Source organism: Chiloscyllium plagiosum, unplaced genomic scaffold, assembly GCF_037043375.1.
Source record: "Chiloscyllium plagiosum isolate Xiang-an unplaced genomic scaffold, Cpla_swu_hap1 HiC_scaffold_27, whole genome shotgun sequence".
Lineage (NCBI taxonomy): Eukaryota > Metazoa > Chordata > Chondrichthyes > Orectolobiformes > Hemiscylliidae > Chiloscyllium > Chiloscyllium plagiosum.
Genome location: NW_028270165.1, coordinates 90,730,781 through 90,745,756, shown reverse-complemented (window position 1 = coordinate 90,745,756; position 14,976 = coordinate 90,730,781). Strand labels below are relative to the sequence as shown.

The 14,976-nt window shown below is 51.4% G+C and overlaps 2 protein-coding genes across 2 annotated transcripts in view; one reads left to right on the top strand and one right to left on the bottom strand.

Moving 5' to 3' along the window:
- The window catches only part of LOC148144987 (uncharacterized), a 518,924-nt gene that overhangs the window by 441,976 nt on the left and 61,972 nt on the right, over nt 1–14,976 (bottom strand). Inside the window, exon 3 of the mRNA XM_087975452.1 lies at nt 6,730–8,662. The gene's annotated coding sequence lies outside the window, so the exon portion shown is untranslated. The remainder of the gene's footprint in view (nt 1–6,729; nt 8,663–14,976) is intronic.
- LOC148144988 (uncharacterized) overlaps nt 1–14,976 on the top strand; it is a 144,761-nt gene that overhangs the window by 88,468 nt on the left and 41,317 nt on the right. The window lies entirely within an intron of this gene.

Here is a 14,976-nt window from a genome sequence, read left to right as displayed (position 1 = left end):
CTCCAAGTCAACAACTGAACCTCAGAATGAAACGTAAATGGAAATGGGGGTGAGAAAAGAGAGTGCCGTACTCTCAGATGTTGGACAGAGGAAAGAAGTTGCAGTCTGAGGTGAACCTCAATCTTCATTCAGAGAGAGGAGGAGCAGGAGCTTCAGAACCTCATTGTCCAACTTCCACATTCACCAATAGGGGAGCTCCGAATGGCAGGAGGACAATTCTCCCTCCGGTCCTCCTTATTTGTCCATCAAACGTAGGTCTCGTCCCTTTTCTGCCGACAGCGAGGAACATGCCCAATGTCTTGGTGACACCAGCAAACGTGTGCCCTGTTTGTTGACACTGAGGAGTGTACACAATATGCACTGTAGCAATGCTGGTGTCATTGACAGATTTTAAGTGTCCAAATTCCTTTGGGAGAACAAAAAGGGTACAGCCATAATTTTTTTCCATGTGGCTCAATATTTGATTGCTTTTGCATTTGTCTGGCTGCTCAATGTTTAAGTCTTTTCCTCAGTGTTGGGGTGAGATTCACAACTAGAGGGCATAGGTTTAGGGTGAGACCACAAAGGTAACTGAGGGGCAACGGTTCCATGCAGAGGGTGGTGCATGTATGGAATGAGCTGCCAGAGGAAGTAGTGGAAGCCAGTATAATTACAGCATTTGAAAGGTATCTGGCTGGGTATCTGAATAGGAAGGGTTTAGAGGGATATGAGTCAAGTGCTGGCAAAGGGGTCTAGATTAATTTAGGATATCTGGTTGGCATGGACAGGTTGGACCGAATAGGTCTATTTCCATGCTGTACATCTCTATGACTCGAAATAATAAAAAGTCGAATTTTCCAAATAACAAACTATATCCATGTTAACAAGGCTCAGTGCACCACATGCTTTACTAACTATTCTCAACAGGTCCTGCCCCTTCAATGACTGAGGAACATATACATGCTGGTGCATAATCTCCTTCACTAGTATTTACACACTACCCTCAGCAATTGCACAACTAACAGCAAAGGGTAAACAGCACAAGGATTAAAACACAGTGAGGGGCAAACAGCACAAGGATTAAACACACAGTGAGGGGCAAACAGCACAAGGATTAAACACACAGTGAGGGGTAAACAGCACAAGGATTAAAACACAGTGAGGGGCAAACAGCACAAGGATTAAACACACAGTGAGGGGCAAACAGCACAAGGATTAAACACACAGTGAGGGGGAAACAGCACAAGGATTAAACACACAGTGAGGGGCAAACAGCACAAGCGCCAGTAAAAGCCGATGGAAAGTGAGTGTAAAATGTCACTATGACAGGACAGGCCCCACATTCCTTCCCCTCCGTCCCCCCCCACAACCTGCCTCACCTTTCACGTCCCGGGCCCAGTACCTTCCAGGTGGCCCCATAGTTGACACAGGGGCCGCCCCACGACCAGTAGAACTCCACCACCCCGGCGGCGGACGAGTTCCCAAGCAGGCCCTTAACCCCATCCGCCTCCAGAATGCTCACCGGCTCCTGGCTGCTGTACAGCCGGCCGGTGTGGCCGTGACACAGCAGCTGCGCCAGGAAGGCGGCGGCGGCCAGTGACGGGTGTCTGCCCCGGGCCGCGCGGCGCCATTTTCCTAACGGCCGCCCTCCCGCCGCTTCCTCGCTCGAGCGACTTCTCCTCCCAACCGCCTTCGGCCCCGCGAGACGTCTGCACGGGGGATGGGCGGGGCCGGCGATGAGCGGGGCGGGGCCAGGCGATGGGCGGGGCGGGGCCGGGGGATGGGCGGGGCGGGGCCGGGGGATGGGCGGGGCGGGGCCGGGGGATGGGCGGGGCGGGGCCGCGCGGGGCCGGGCCGGGCCGGGGAGCCTCACCGTCACCCAGCAACAGCCGCCTCGCGCTACAACTGCTCATTCACAAAAACAAACTCTCCTGTCTCGCTCTGCAGCTGCAGGGGGGACACTGCCACGTTTCCAGGAGCCCTGTCTACATTGGGAAAGCTCACGGCTCAATTTAAACAGATATTCCCACATCTAACGGAACGGCGTCATATCGAAAGGGGGCAATCTGCATTTTAAAGGAACGTGGACATTTTAACGGGTATTTCTGCAAATAAAGAGGTTTAAATGGACGAGATTACATTTCAAAGGGATGTGGGCACATTCCAAGGGATATCTTCATATGTAAAGTGACGCAGTTATATCTCAATGAATCTACATTTTGAAGAGACGTTGCCCTATTTATAAGTAGAGACAGTAGGTGTGAATTCTGTCTGTGTCCCAATGTTGAGTCAGACTGACATTTTACTGAGAAAAGCTCTGCATTTAAATTACATTCTTGAGAAGGTAAGTTATAGATTCTGGTGGAGGTTAGGGAGAATTGGCCGTGCTAAGTTACCCGTAGTGACCAGGGATGTACAGGTTAGGGTGGATTGGCCATGGAAAATTCGCAGTAAGGGGTTGGGTACGGGTGGGATCCTGTTCAGAGGGCCAGAGTGAAATAGATGGGCTGAATGGCCTTCTTCCACATTGTCAGAAATCGATGACCCTCTCCACCAAAGGAGCATTTTATCTGCATCTATCCTGTCAAGCCCCGTTCAGAATTCTACTGGTTTCAATAAAGGTATACAGCACAGAAACAGACCCTTCGGTCCAATTCGTCCATGCCGACCATTATTCCAAACTAAACCAGTCCCACTTGCCTGCATTTGGCCCATATCCCTCTAAACCTTTCTATTCATGTACCCATCCAAATGTCGTTTAAATGTTGTAACTGTACCTGCATCTACCACATCCTCAGCAAGGTCATTCCACATGCAAATCACTCTCTTTCAAAATGTTGCCCCTCCGGTTCCTTTTAAATCTCTCACCTTACATTAAAAAAAATGCCCGCCTAGTTGAGTTCCCCTGCGCTGGATTGTTCTATGTTCTAAACTTAGTGCAGGAGGCTAAAAGAAATGAGCAGCTTTAAAACAAAAACCTCTTGGAGCTGAAAGCTTTCAATGAGTCCGAGCCCGGCGGTCAGTTCAGGTAACCTTTATTGCAACCCAACTTTGTTACAGCTTCAGATCCCCCCAGCAAAAAGGCAGAGAAAAAGCAGTTGCCTTTTGAACAGCTCAAGTGTGCACACACCACACTTGCCCTCCTCCTCACCCCCCCACACCACACTTGCCCTCCTCCTCACCCCCCCCACACCACACTTGCCCTCCTCCTCACCCCCCCCACAACACACTTGCCCTCCTCCTCACCCCACCCACACCACACTTGCCCTCCTCCTCACCCCCCCCACACCACACTTGCCCTCCTCCTCACCCCCCCCACACCACACTTGCCCTCCTCCTCACCCCCCCCACACCACACTTGCCCTCCTCCTCACACCCCCCCACACCACACTTGCCCTCCTCCTCACCCCCCCCACACCACACTTGCCCTCCTCCTCACCCCCCCCACACCACACTTGCCCTCCTCCTCACCCCCCCCACACCACACTTGCCCTCCTCCTCACACCCCCCCACACCACACCTGCCCTCCTCCTCATCCCCCCCACACCACACTTGCCCTCCTCCTCACCCCCCCCCACACCACACCACACTTCCCCACCCTGTTTTTACTATTGGGTAAAAACAATAACTGCAGATGCTGGAAACCAGATTTTGGATTATTAGTGCTGGAAGAGCACATCAGTTCAGGCAGCATCTGAGGATCAATAAAATCGATGTTTCGGGCAAAAGCCCTTCATCAGGAATAAAGGCAGAGAGCCTGAAGGGTGGAGAGACAAGTGAGAGGAGGGTGGGGGTGGGGGTGGGGGTGGGGGTGGGGGTGGGGGTGGGGTGGGGTGGGGGTGGGGTGGTGGAGAGAAAGTAGCATAAAGTACAATAGGTGAGTGGGGGAACAGGATGAAGGTGATAGGTCAAGGAGGAGGGTGGAGTGGATAGGTGGAAAAGAAGATAGGCAGGTAGGACAAGTCATGGGGACAGTGCTGAGCTGGAAGTTTGGAACTAGGGTGAGGTGGGGGAAGGGGAACTGAGGAAACTGTTGAGTCCACATTGATGCCCTGGGGTTGAAGTGTTCCGATGCAAATAATGAGGCATCTAGTGGCGAGGGAGCGGCGGTGAAGGAGGCCCAGGACCTCCATGTCCTCGGCAGAGTGGGAGGGGGAGTTGAAATGTTGAGCCACGGGGTGGTTTGGTTGATTGGTGCGGGTGTCCCGGAGATGTTCCCTAAAGCGCTCTGCTAGGAGGCGCCCAGTCTCCCCGATGTAGAGGAGACCACATCGGGAGCAACAGATACAATAAAATGATATTGGTGGATGTGCAGGTAAAACTTTGATGGATGTGGAAGGCTCCTTTAGGGCCTTGGATGGAGGTGAGGGAAGTGGTGTGGGCGCAGGTTTTGCAATTCCTGCGGTGGCAGAGGAAGGTGCCAGGATGGGAGAGTGGGTTGTAGGGGAGGGGGGGTGGACCTGACCAGGTAGATATGGAGGGAACGATCTTTGCGGAAGGCAGAAAGGGCTGGGGAGGGAAATATATCCCTGGTGGTGGGGTCTTTTTGGATGTGGCGAAAATGTCGGCAGATGATTTGGTTTATGCGAAGGTTGGTAGGGTGGAAGGTGAGCACCAGGGGCGTTCTGTCCTTGTTACGGTTGGAGGGGTGAGGTCTGAGGGCAGAGGTGCGGGATGTGGACGAGATGCATTGGAGGGCATCTTTAACCACGTGCGAAGGGAAATTGCGGTCTCTAAAGAAGGGGGCCATCTGGTGTGTTCTGTGGTGGAACTGGTCCTCCTGGGAGCAGATACGGCGGAGGCGGAGGAATTGGGAATACGGTATGGCATTTTTGCAAGAGGTAGGGTGGAAAGAGGTGTAATCCAGGTAGCTGTGGGAGTCGGTGGGTTTGTAAAAATTGTCGGTGTCAAGTCGGTCGTCACTAATGGAGATGGAAAGGTCCAGGTAAATTTAAGGTCAGGGTGGAATGTGTTGGTGAAGTTGATGAATTGCTCAACCTCCTCGCGGGAGCACGAGGTGGCACCAATGCAGTCATCAATGTAGTGGAGGAAGAGGTGGGGAGTGGTGCCAGTGTAATTACGGAAGATCAACTGCTCTATGTAGCCAACAAAGAGACAGGCATAGCTGGGGCCCATACGTGTGCCCATGGCTACCCCTTTGGTCTGGAGGAAGTGGGAGGATTCGAAGAAGAAATTGTTAAGGGTGAGGACCAGTTCAGCCAAACGAATGAGAGTGTCGATGGAAGGGTACTGTTGGGGACGTTGGGAGAGGAAAAAACGGAGGGCTTGGAGGCCCTGGTCGTGGCAAATGGAGATGTAGAGGAATTGGATATCCATGGTGAGGAGGTGGTGTTAGGAGCCGGGGAAACGGAAGTCTTGGAGGAGTTGGAGGGCATGGGTGGTGTCTCGAACGTATGTGGGGAGTTCCTGGACTAGGGGGGTTAGGACAGTGTCGAGGTAGGTAGAAATGAGTTGAGTGGGGCAGGAGCATGCTGAGACAATGGGTCGGCCAGGCTTGTGGATCTTGGGAAGGAGGTAGAACCGAGCAGTGCGGGTTCCCGGACTATGAGGTTGGTAGCTGTGGGTGGGAGATCTCCTGAGGTGATGCGGTTCTGTATGGTCTGGGAGATGATGGGTTGGTTATGGGGTTTGGGGTCATGGTCGAGGAGGCAGTCGGAAGAGGTGTCATCGAGTTGGCGTTTGGCTTCAGCGGTGTAGAGGTCAGTGCGCGAGACTACCACTGCGCCCCCTTTATCTGCTGGCTTGATGGTGAGGTCGGGATTGGAGCTGAAAATGTGTTGCTGGAAAAGCGCAGCAGGTCAGGCAGCATCCAGGGAACAGGAGAATCGACGTTTCGGGCATAAGCCCTTCTTCAGGATTGGAGCAGAGGGATTGGAGGGCTGCGAGTTGTGAGGGTGAGAGGTTGGAGTGGGGGATGGGGGTAGACAGTTGAGGTGGTTAATGTCCCGGCGGCAGTTGGAAATGAAGAGGTCGAGAGCAGGTAATAGGCCAGCGCGGGGTGTCCACGTGGATGCAGTGCGTTGGAGGTGGGTGAAGGGGTCCTCGGAAGGTGGGCGCGAGTCCAGATTGTGAAAGTAAGCTCGGAGGCAGAGGCGGCGGAAGTGTTCGATGTCATGGCGTGTATTAAATTCATTGATGCGTGGACGGAGGGGGATGAAGGTGAGTCCTTTGTGAGGACTGATCGTTCGTCCTCAGTGAGGGGGAGGTCTGGACGGATGGTGAAAACTTGGCAGACCTGGAATCTGGTGTGGGTCTGGAGCTGGGAGTGGTGGCGGAGCCGGTAACTGGAGTGGGTGTGATGGTGGGGGGAATGGGGGTGGAGTCATGAGCAGGGGTGCTGTTCCCCTCAGGGTTCTGGGGGCCGGGAATGGTGACAGTGGGATCAGTGGGGGGCATGTCAGCAGAATGCAGGTGAGTGGTGCTGGTGGGGGCGGAAGTGATGGCAGACACAGCAGTAGGGGTGGCGGAAGTCACTAAGCGTGTGACATCAGCGATGATGTGAGGGGCGGAAGTGATGTCACGTGATGCATGAGGAATTGAGAGGGGCGGAAGTGGCTGTGGGAGTGGCCATGATGGGGGCAGAAGTGACATCAATCAGTGTGGGGATGGCAGCTGCACCAGCCGTATGGCTAATGGCATCCGAGCAGTTTCAGAGGCCGGGGGAACCTTCTGGAATGTTTGAGGAGCACTGGGTATGGAGGTGGGTAGATAAAAGTTTGTTGTACTTACAGTTTTTGATGTTTGAGATGGAGTTGAAATACTGTTTGTTGAGAATATGAATTCTCCTGAGGATGTAGTAGAGTGGGTCCTTTGCAATTCTGAGAGAGTGTGGCCCTCAGCTGAGGCAGGGCAGACTGGAGAGAGGTTAGGTGCCGGCGCATTGCTGCAAGCGTGGAGTAGAGGATCTTGACGGAGAACCGTTGCTGGTGTTTTGAATCTGTAGTCTGTACTGTTTGTCCAGTTGGGTCCGAACTCTGCTGGTTTAAAGGTAGTCCGGAATCCGTGTAGGATGAGTTGCTTACGGAGGCAGGCACCGAGGAAGCAAATATGGCTGTGGTAGCGAGTCTGTTTCAGGACATGGTTGAAGAGCTGCAGGGCAGAGGAAATGACCTGAGAGTTGCAGTGGGAGAGGGGCTCCCTGAGATTGTTGTAGAGAGGAGGAAGACTTCTTCAAGGTTGGCCAGCCCCAAGTTGTCCATTTGTAATTGGATCCTTGGTACAGCCATAACCCGGAGGAAGTATTGCCTCACTCAGCAATTTCAACCCATTCCCTGTATCCAACTAAGTTTCTCCCCGCTCCTTTACACTGGCCTCCCCACACTGGCAGAGTCAACCAGACTGCTGTGGGTCTGGAATCACGTGTAGGCCAGACCGGGTAAAGGATGCAGCTGGAATGACTGAGTGAATCCTTTCCCACAATGGCGGTTCCCTTCCCTAACAAGGGAGAGAGTGATACAGATGGGGACTTTCTCCCCCGCACCACCCCCTCCCTGAAACGGTCTCATCGTTAGATTCCGAACTCCACATTTCTGACCGAATACCAATTCTGCCATCTGTCATGGTGGGATTCGAACCCGGGAGTCCCCGGAACCGGGTTGATAGTCCAATCGATATTGGCACTCGGCCGTCACTCCTTCAATCCCCCGGCGATGGCACGTGAACTCGCTGGTGCTTCCGCAGGTGGGAGGAGTAGGTGAAGCCCTTCCCGCACTGAGAGCAGGTGAACGGCCTCTCCCCCATGTGGACCCGCTGGTGGGTCAGCAGGGTGAAGACCTGGGTAAAGGCCTTCCCGCACTTGAGGCAGCTGAAGGGCCTCTCCCCCGTGTGGATACGCTGGTGGCTCTGCAGGTTGGAGGAGCAGGTGAAGCCCTTCCCGCACTGAGAGCAGGTGAACGGCCTTTCCCCCGTGTGGACATGCTGGTGGGTCAGCAGATTGCAGGAAGTGCTGAAGCCCTTCCCGCACTCGGGGCAGCTGAAGGGCCTCTCCCCCGTGTGGACCCGCCTGTGGATCAGCAGATGGGCAGAATACCTGAAGCCCTTCCCGCACTGAGAGCAGGTGAACGGCCTCTCCCCCGTGTGGGCCAGCAGGTGGGAGGATGTGCTGAAGGCCTTCCCGCAGTCGGTGCAGGGGAATGGCCTCTCCCCGGTGTGACTGCGCCGATGAGTCTCCAGGACAGACGGGAAACGGAAGACTTTCCCACAGTCACCACACTTCCATCGTTTGTCCACGGAGAGGGATTCCTCAGATTTCTGCATGGCCACAGCTTCAGCTGCATTCAAACACGTGTTGAGCCCCTCCCTGCCGTGAAATGCCTTCCCAGGCCGTATTCCTGTTTCAGGCTCCATGCACAGTGCACTGCAACAGTGGGGTCTCTCGTCCAGTCCCACTGATGCTGAAAACATCCTCAAACAGGAACCAAAAAGTGTTGATCCCTCAAACAGAAATCACAGTCAAAAATCGTTGCGGTCCCGATGGATTGAGTGACTGTCAGACATTGACATCAAAGTGAGGACTGCAGACGCTGGAGAGTCAGTTGAAAAATGTGGCGCTGGAAAAGCACAGCAGGTCAGGCAGCATCCGAGGAGCAGGAGGGTCAATGTTTCGGGCATAAGCCCTTCATCTGTTGATTTTGAAACTTCAGTCTTCAGATTTTCAAATACTCTGCAAAAAGAGATTACAAAAGTCATCACTATCAGTGCAAGGTAGAAATTCAGAACAAGCAATTCTACTTTCTGTGGAATATTCTTTTGTTGTTCCACAAAATTGAAAGCACTTCCACACCCTCTTCCCCCTCTGTTCTCACTCCGCTCTAACTAATTCCCCTGAAGGTGCTGATTCAGGATCTTACAGGGGCAGAAAAAGCAAAAACATCAAGACTGACATCTCTCTGAATTTTGGATACCTCCACCTGAAAGTTAATATCTTTCACAACACTGGGATCCTGCTGAGTGAGCAGGTCTGATTTTGGGAAGCAAAAAAAAGTGTCCATTCAGGGTAAACCTGCAATGCAACTTCTTGAGGAAGGACTAGACACAAAATGGTTAATGACCCCGAGAAGGTGGGAGCAAAATGAGACATCAAGGCATTAACACCAACACACTTCAGTCAAACTCTTCTGCTCCCAGTCAGGATAAAACATGCTCTGAAAGTCCAGCCTTCACAACCATACTTCTGCTTCCACTGAAGACAATGAGAGTCACACAGCACGGAAACAGACCCTTTGGCCCAACCTGCCCAGATATCCTAAATTAATCTAGTCACGTTTGCCATCACTTGGCCTCTATAAGGGCCGGGTGCTGGCAGCTGGGACTCAATTGGGTTGGCTATCTTGTCAGCAAGGACGAGTTGGACCGAAGGGTCTGTTTCTGTGCTGTACATCTCTATGACTCCAGTTCCATTTGCCATCACTTGGCCCTGACCCATCTGAACCCTTCATATTCAGATGCCCGTCCAGGAGCCGAATAACTTGTCATCGTACCAGCACCCACCACTTCCTCTGGCAGCTCACGCCATCGCTCAAGTGACACCACATTGAAAGCGTCTGGTCTGGTGCACCAGATGACACCAGGATAATCTCAGATCATTCCAGATCGCATCGATACTCAGTCAGTGGCTTTCCCGATCAGGATGTTGTACGTGATCAAACAGGTCAGTGAGTAGGCGATCCCCCACCTCTTAGTTCAAGTATCTCTACGAGAACTCCCTTGCTGGAGGGTCCCTTGGAGACACTTCAACTGGACTTCATTAAGTTGTAGAAATGAGTTGAGTTGCTATAAATATGTTTTGCTCATTGCTGATATCTTTTCGAAGTGGATTGAAGCCTACCCTCCTCCTAACGCTACTGCTGAGACTGTGGTGTAGATTTTGTTTGAGGAAATAATTCCCTGCTTCAGTATACCTGCCTGCATTAGCTCGGACAATGGACCACACTTTGTAGGTAATATTAACGGAGAACTCTATTCCCAGCTTTGTATTTGTCGGCAACTGCATGGTGCTTATCATCCTCAGGCGTCCGGCCTTATTCAATGTTTTAACCAGACTCAAGACTAAACTTGCCAAATTGATGGCAGAGTCTGGCCTCTCCTGGTGATGCAAATCCCTGTGGCCTTATTCTAGATGCGATCCATATCTGCGAGCAAGACACGACTGTCTCCAGCTGAGAGTCTCTCTGATCACCCCCTCCGTACCCCTTGGAACGATTCGGCTCCCTTCTCAGTCCACTTCCACCACATGACCGAAGCAATGAGTGGTTATGTTCTTGCTCTAACGTGATGCGTGCCTTTCACTCCCAGGAGCATGTGGCCGACAGCGATGTTCCCTCCCTTTCAGCCTCGTCACGGGTAGAGCCTGGTTCGTTGGTGCTTGTCAAGAACTGAACTGTCAAAGGTCTCCAACCTTGTTGAGATGGCCCCTTCCAGGTTTTACTTCCCACCCCTACGGCAGTCACAGTCGTTGGGTGCTCAGCTTGGGTCCACCTGCACCATTGTAAATTGATTGACCGCACCAATCAAAAGGGGGGAAGAGGAGGAGAGAATCCTGGAATCCCAACAAAAGGAGTGGACCTTGTCCTGTTGGGTTTTTGAATCTTGCTGTTATTCTCATGTTAATCTTATGACAGATACTTGAACTAAGAGGAGAGACTTGTGGGGGATCGCCTATCTCTTCACCTTTCTGATCACGTACAACATCCTGATGGGGAAAGCCACTAAGTATGGATGCGACCAGGAATGATCAGAGATTATCCACCACCCATGCTGAGATGATGTTGTCCAGTGCACCGGACCAGACGCCTTTGACGTGTGGAACGTGATGAAGATTGATTATTGCAATGGACTCTTACATCAGAAAGACCAGATGGTCCATCTGGACAGTAGAAATCAGTGGGAGTTACCATGTCGTTACCATGTTTTTTTTATTTTACTTGCAGACGCACTTCTAGTGAGGATAAAATTGCTCAACCGCGTTATTATGGTAAATATTTTAAGGACGCCTAGGAACACCATCCCTTTTTGCAGGACGGGCCGACTCTAGAAAAGGGAAGCCTGATAGGGGAAACTCCTCGATCCACAAACAACTTATCCAGAGGCAGTAGTATGTTACTCCTCTCTGTCGGGAGATGACTTACTTGCCCTATCCCCAGTCCCAGATTCCATTCTATTTGTCAGACTTCCTACAGCCGACCCTGCGAAGAGACATATCACTTTCCAATACCTCCGGTCTGTGTATACAAACAGCTGGTGTAACACTGGCTGGGGTACGGCAGGCCTTATGCGGCACATGGACCTGGAACGGAACCCTTCCCTTGTGCATTTATAGGCCTTTTCTCTTTTCAGAACCTGATACTGTCACCAAGACCATGTACAATAGGTCTCAGGGAGATCCCAATGGGAATAGCATTCTGAGGACCATTGTCTCCCATACAGTGCGAGTGCTCAAGTCACTTGGGCCATTTTTTACAGCGCTCAAGCAACTCCTCTTGAAAAATGTTGACCCTTTACTCCTGTAGACCTAACCAGACCCCCTGCTGTAACATTTCAGTAATCGATTTTGACAAAGTCTCCCTAATATACACCAAACCAGACTATTATTTCTTCAGCTAAGGTAAAGCTACCAATTTCCTTGTCCTGGATGGCAAAGATGTCCCTCATAAGGTCACTATCGGAGCCCTTGTCCCCACAACAGTACCTTGTCCTGGCCAGTGGACAAGTCGATGGAACCTCCATCTGAGGAGGATGCAGCGGTCGGTCTCAGCCAACCTTGATCCAACTGGAAGGATCCCAAGGGACTGGGTGACAATACAGGACACCCGATAGGCTGGGAAATCCAGAGTACCCTGAAGTTGGAAGGATCGGCAGGGGTGTCAAGTTAACAGAACCACAATTCCCTCTTTTGCGGCCTGACCATTCGAGGAAATAAGACGAAAGAGGCTCTGAAACAGAGTTATCTGGGATTATCAGACCTGTGTCTTTACTCTGTGCAGAATCGGTATGCCTTCGACTATATACTCACCCAGGAGGGTGAGGTCTGCACCATTGTCCAAGATAAATGCACTATGGGCATTCCCAATCTGACTGGCAATATTACTAAGATACAAGAAGAGATTCAGGTATTCCTTGACAGAATGACTGAAGGGACCAGTTGGGGAAACTGCAGATCGGGCTGATGGTACAATTGGCTTATCAATTTAGCTATGTCTGTTTGTTCGTTTGGACTAGCCTTCTCTTTCAGTGATCTTGGTGCAAACAAAGGGAGGAATGAGGGTGTGGGCATCTGGGTGAGAAAGTCTTTCGCCTGAAAACTTGCCTTTCAACATTCAGACTCAAATGTAATGCTGAATTATTTACTGCACTAGAAAATAAACAGGCAGGAAGGCTCAGAAAGAGGAGAGAACTTAAAGATAGGGACACCTGGGCTCACCAAGTGATAACAGGATGCTGTGAGGCAATTAAGAACGTTTGCCTCAGCATCGGTGAATCTGTGTGAACAGGACCCCAAGTGATAACATTCACAGCCATTCCCTTGTGAGACCATTTTAGTGCTGAGGCTGTTAAATCCCGTAGAAAATTAACTCAGTGTTTATCTGCACTGGATTGAAATGAATTGCATTTTGGGACTTTCTGATGATATTGAGTAGCCATTACTGGTTATTAAATACAAACTCTGTAAAAGGAAATATTGATAAAGCTTTACCTTATTTGCTGGAGCCGAAGCTCAAGCGGAGGAAACAGGCCGCGGGCATACTTCCGGCTTCGGGATGGCCACGCCCCCTGGATCTGCTCCCGCCCCTTCCGGAAGCAGCTCGTAAGCCCCGCCTCTGGGAGCCAAACCTCTTTCCTCCAAGCGCACCAAACCCCGCCCTTTCGCCACGGACTCCGCTCGAGTCAAGGCCACGCCCCCTGCCCGCACGCGCAACCGCCCACAAAGCCGCGCGCCTCCAGGCTCGACGCGCGCACCGCCCGCTGACCCGGACCGCTGCTGAGTCCTTCATCTTTTGGAAGGGGTTGCAGGTTTCAGTTCATCAATATATAAATTCCAGAACTTTAGATCAGATTCCCTACAGTGTGGAAACAGGCCCTTCGGCCCAACAAGTCCACACCGACCCGCCGAAGAGCAAAACACCCAGCCCCATTCCCTGTCAGCCAACACTACGGGGCAATTTAGCGTGGCCAATTCCCCCCAACCCACACGTCTTTGGACTGTGGGAGGATACCCGCGCGGGGGTGGGGGGGGAATTGAACCCGGGGCTCTGGCGCTGTGAGGCATCAGTGCTTACCACAAAAAAACATGACATTTTCTGTTTTTCAGCGGCAGCTGCATCCCAGGAGTGGGGAGTCACTGATTTGAGGTTTTAAATTTGAAGTCGGACAGCAGAGGTTCCTGGGGGAGGAGGGACGACTTATTTGTATTTCCTTCTTGCTGTTTCAGTCAGTGGGTACTGTTGAGGGAGGAAAATGACCTACCAGGGGCTCTGGCACAGAGCCTGTCCCTGTTGCACCAGAAGGGAAGGAAGGAAACGCGGAGAGTGTTAGTCATTCTAACTCAATAGTCAGAGGGTCAGATAGAAGGTGTGTTGGGAACGAACAAGACTCGCGGTTAGTGTGTTGCCTCCCAGGTGCCAGGGTGCGTGATGTCTCGGATCGTATCTTTGAGGTCCTGAAGGGATAGGGTTTACAACCCCAAGTCATGGTCCATGTAGGTACCAACAACATAGGTAGAAATGTGAGAAACAGAACTCACTGACAAATCACTCAGCCTGAGACAAAGCCTTGGAAACAAGAACAATTTATTACATTCTTGCAAGTACCGGACGCTTCTGCAATCAAGCAGAAATGTGCGCCAAAACAAAGCCTGTTAGCTTTCTTATTGAGTTTACAAGTTGCAGATCACGCCTCCCTTTTCCCATCCTATCATAAGCCGATTACCTCACTTGTCAGTTATTTTCTTATCTGGCCATCCTGCTGTCCTTGTCTGCATTCTTTGTTCCTTGTTTGTTACAGCTTGTTCTTTTATCCAGTTTCTCTTATCATACTATAAGCTTTATTGTGAAATGCCCCTGTTGCTTCTTTTTGTGGTCAACTACAACACTTTAAAGTTATTCCCTCGCTTCAAACTATTTTCTTTAAAAGACCCTCTATATTCATTAAAGTCTTAGCCTTAAGTATGCTACATGCTACAAGAATTCCACGACCGTTTGTATAATGTTCCCCTTCCCTTCCCCCTACTACACCCCCTCACCCATCTGCAAAAACATTTATAATCTCCCACAGAAAGACGGATAGGGATGTAAGGCAGGATTTCAGGGAGCTAGGGTGGAAGCTGAGGGCGAGAACAAACAGAGTGGTTATCTCTGGTTTGTTACCCGTGCCACGTGATAGCAAGGCAAGGAATAGGGAGAGATATCAGCTGAACACCTGGCTGCAAGGATGGTGCAGGAGGGAGGGTTTCAGGTTTTTGGATACTTGGGGCTCATTCTGGGGAAGGTGGGACTTGTACAAACAGGACAGTCTTCACTTGAACCAGAGGGGGACTAATATCCTGGGTGGGAAATTTGCTAATGCTATTTGGGTCGGTTTAAACTAGCTCAGCAGGTGGATGGGAACCGGGGGGTGTAGCTGCAATGCACAGGAGAATGAGGGTAGGAAGGACAGGGACAGGATTTCAGGGTCACAGGAATGTGCTGGCAGACAGCGAAGTGGTTTGAAGTGTATCCGCAATAAGGTAGGTGAGCTTGCAACACGGACAGGTACCTGGGACTTGGATGTTGTGGCCATTTTGGAGACATGGATAGAGCAGGGTGAGGAATGGATGTTGCAGGTTCCAGGGTTTTGATCTTTCATTAAGAACAGCCAAGGCGGTAAAAGAGGGAGAGGCGTGGCGTTGTTAGTCAAGGATAGTATAACGGTGGCTGACAGAACTTTTGATGAGGACTCGTCTACTCAGGTAATGTGGGCTGAGGTTAGAAACAGGAGAGGAGA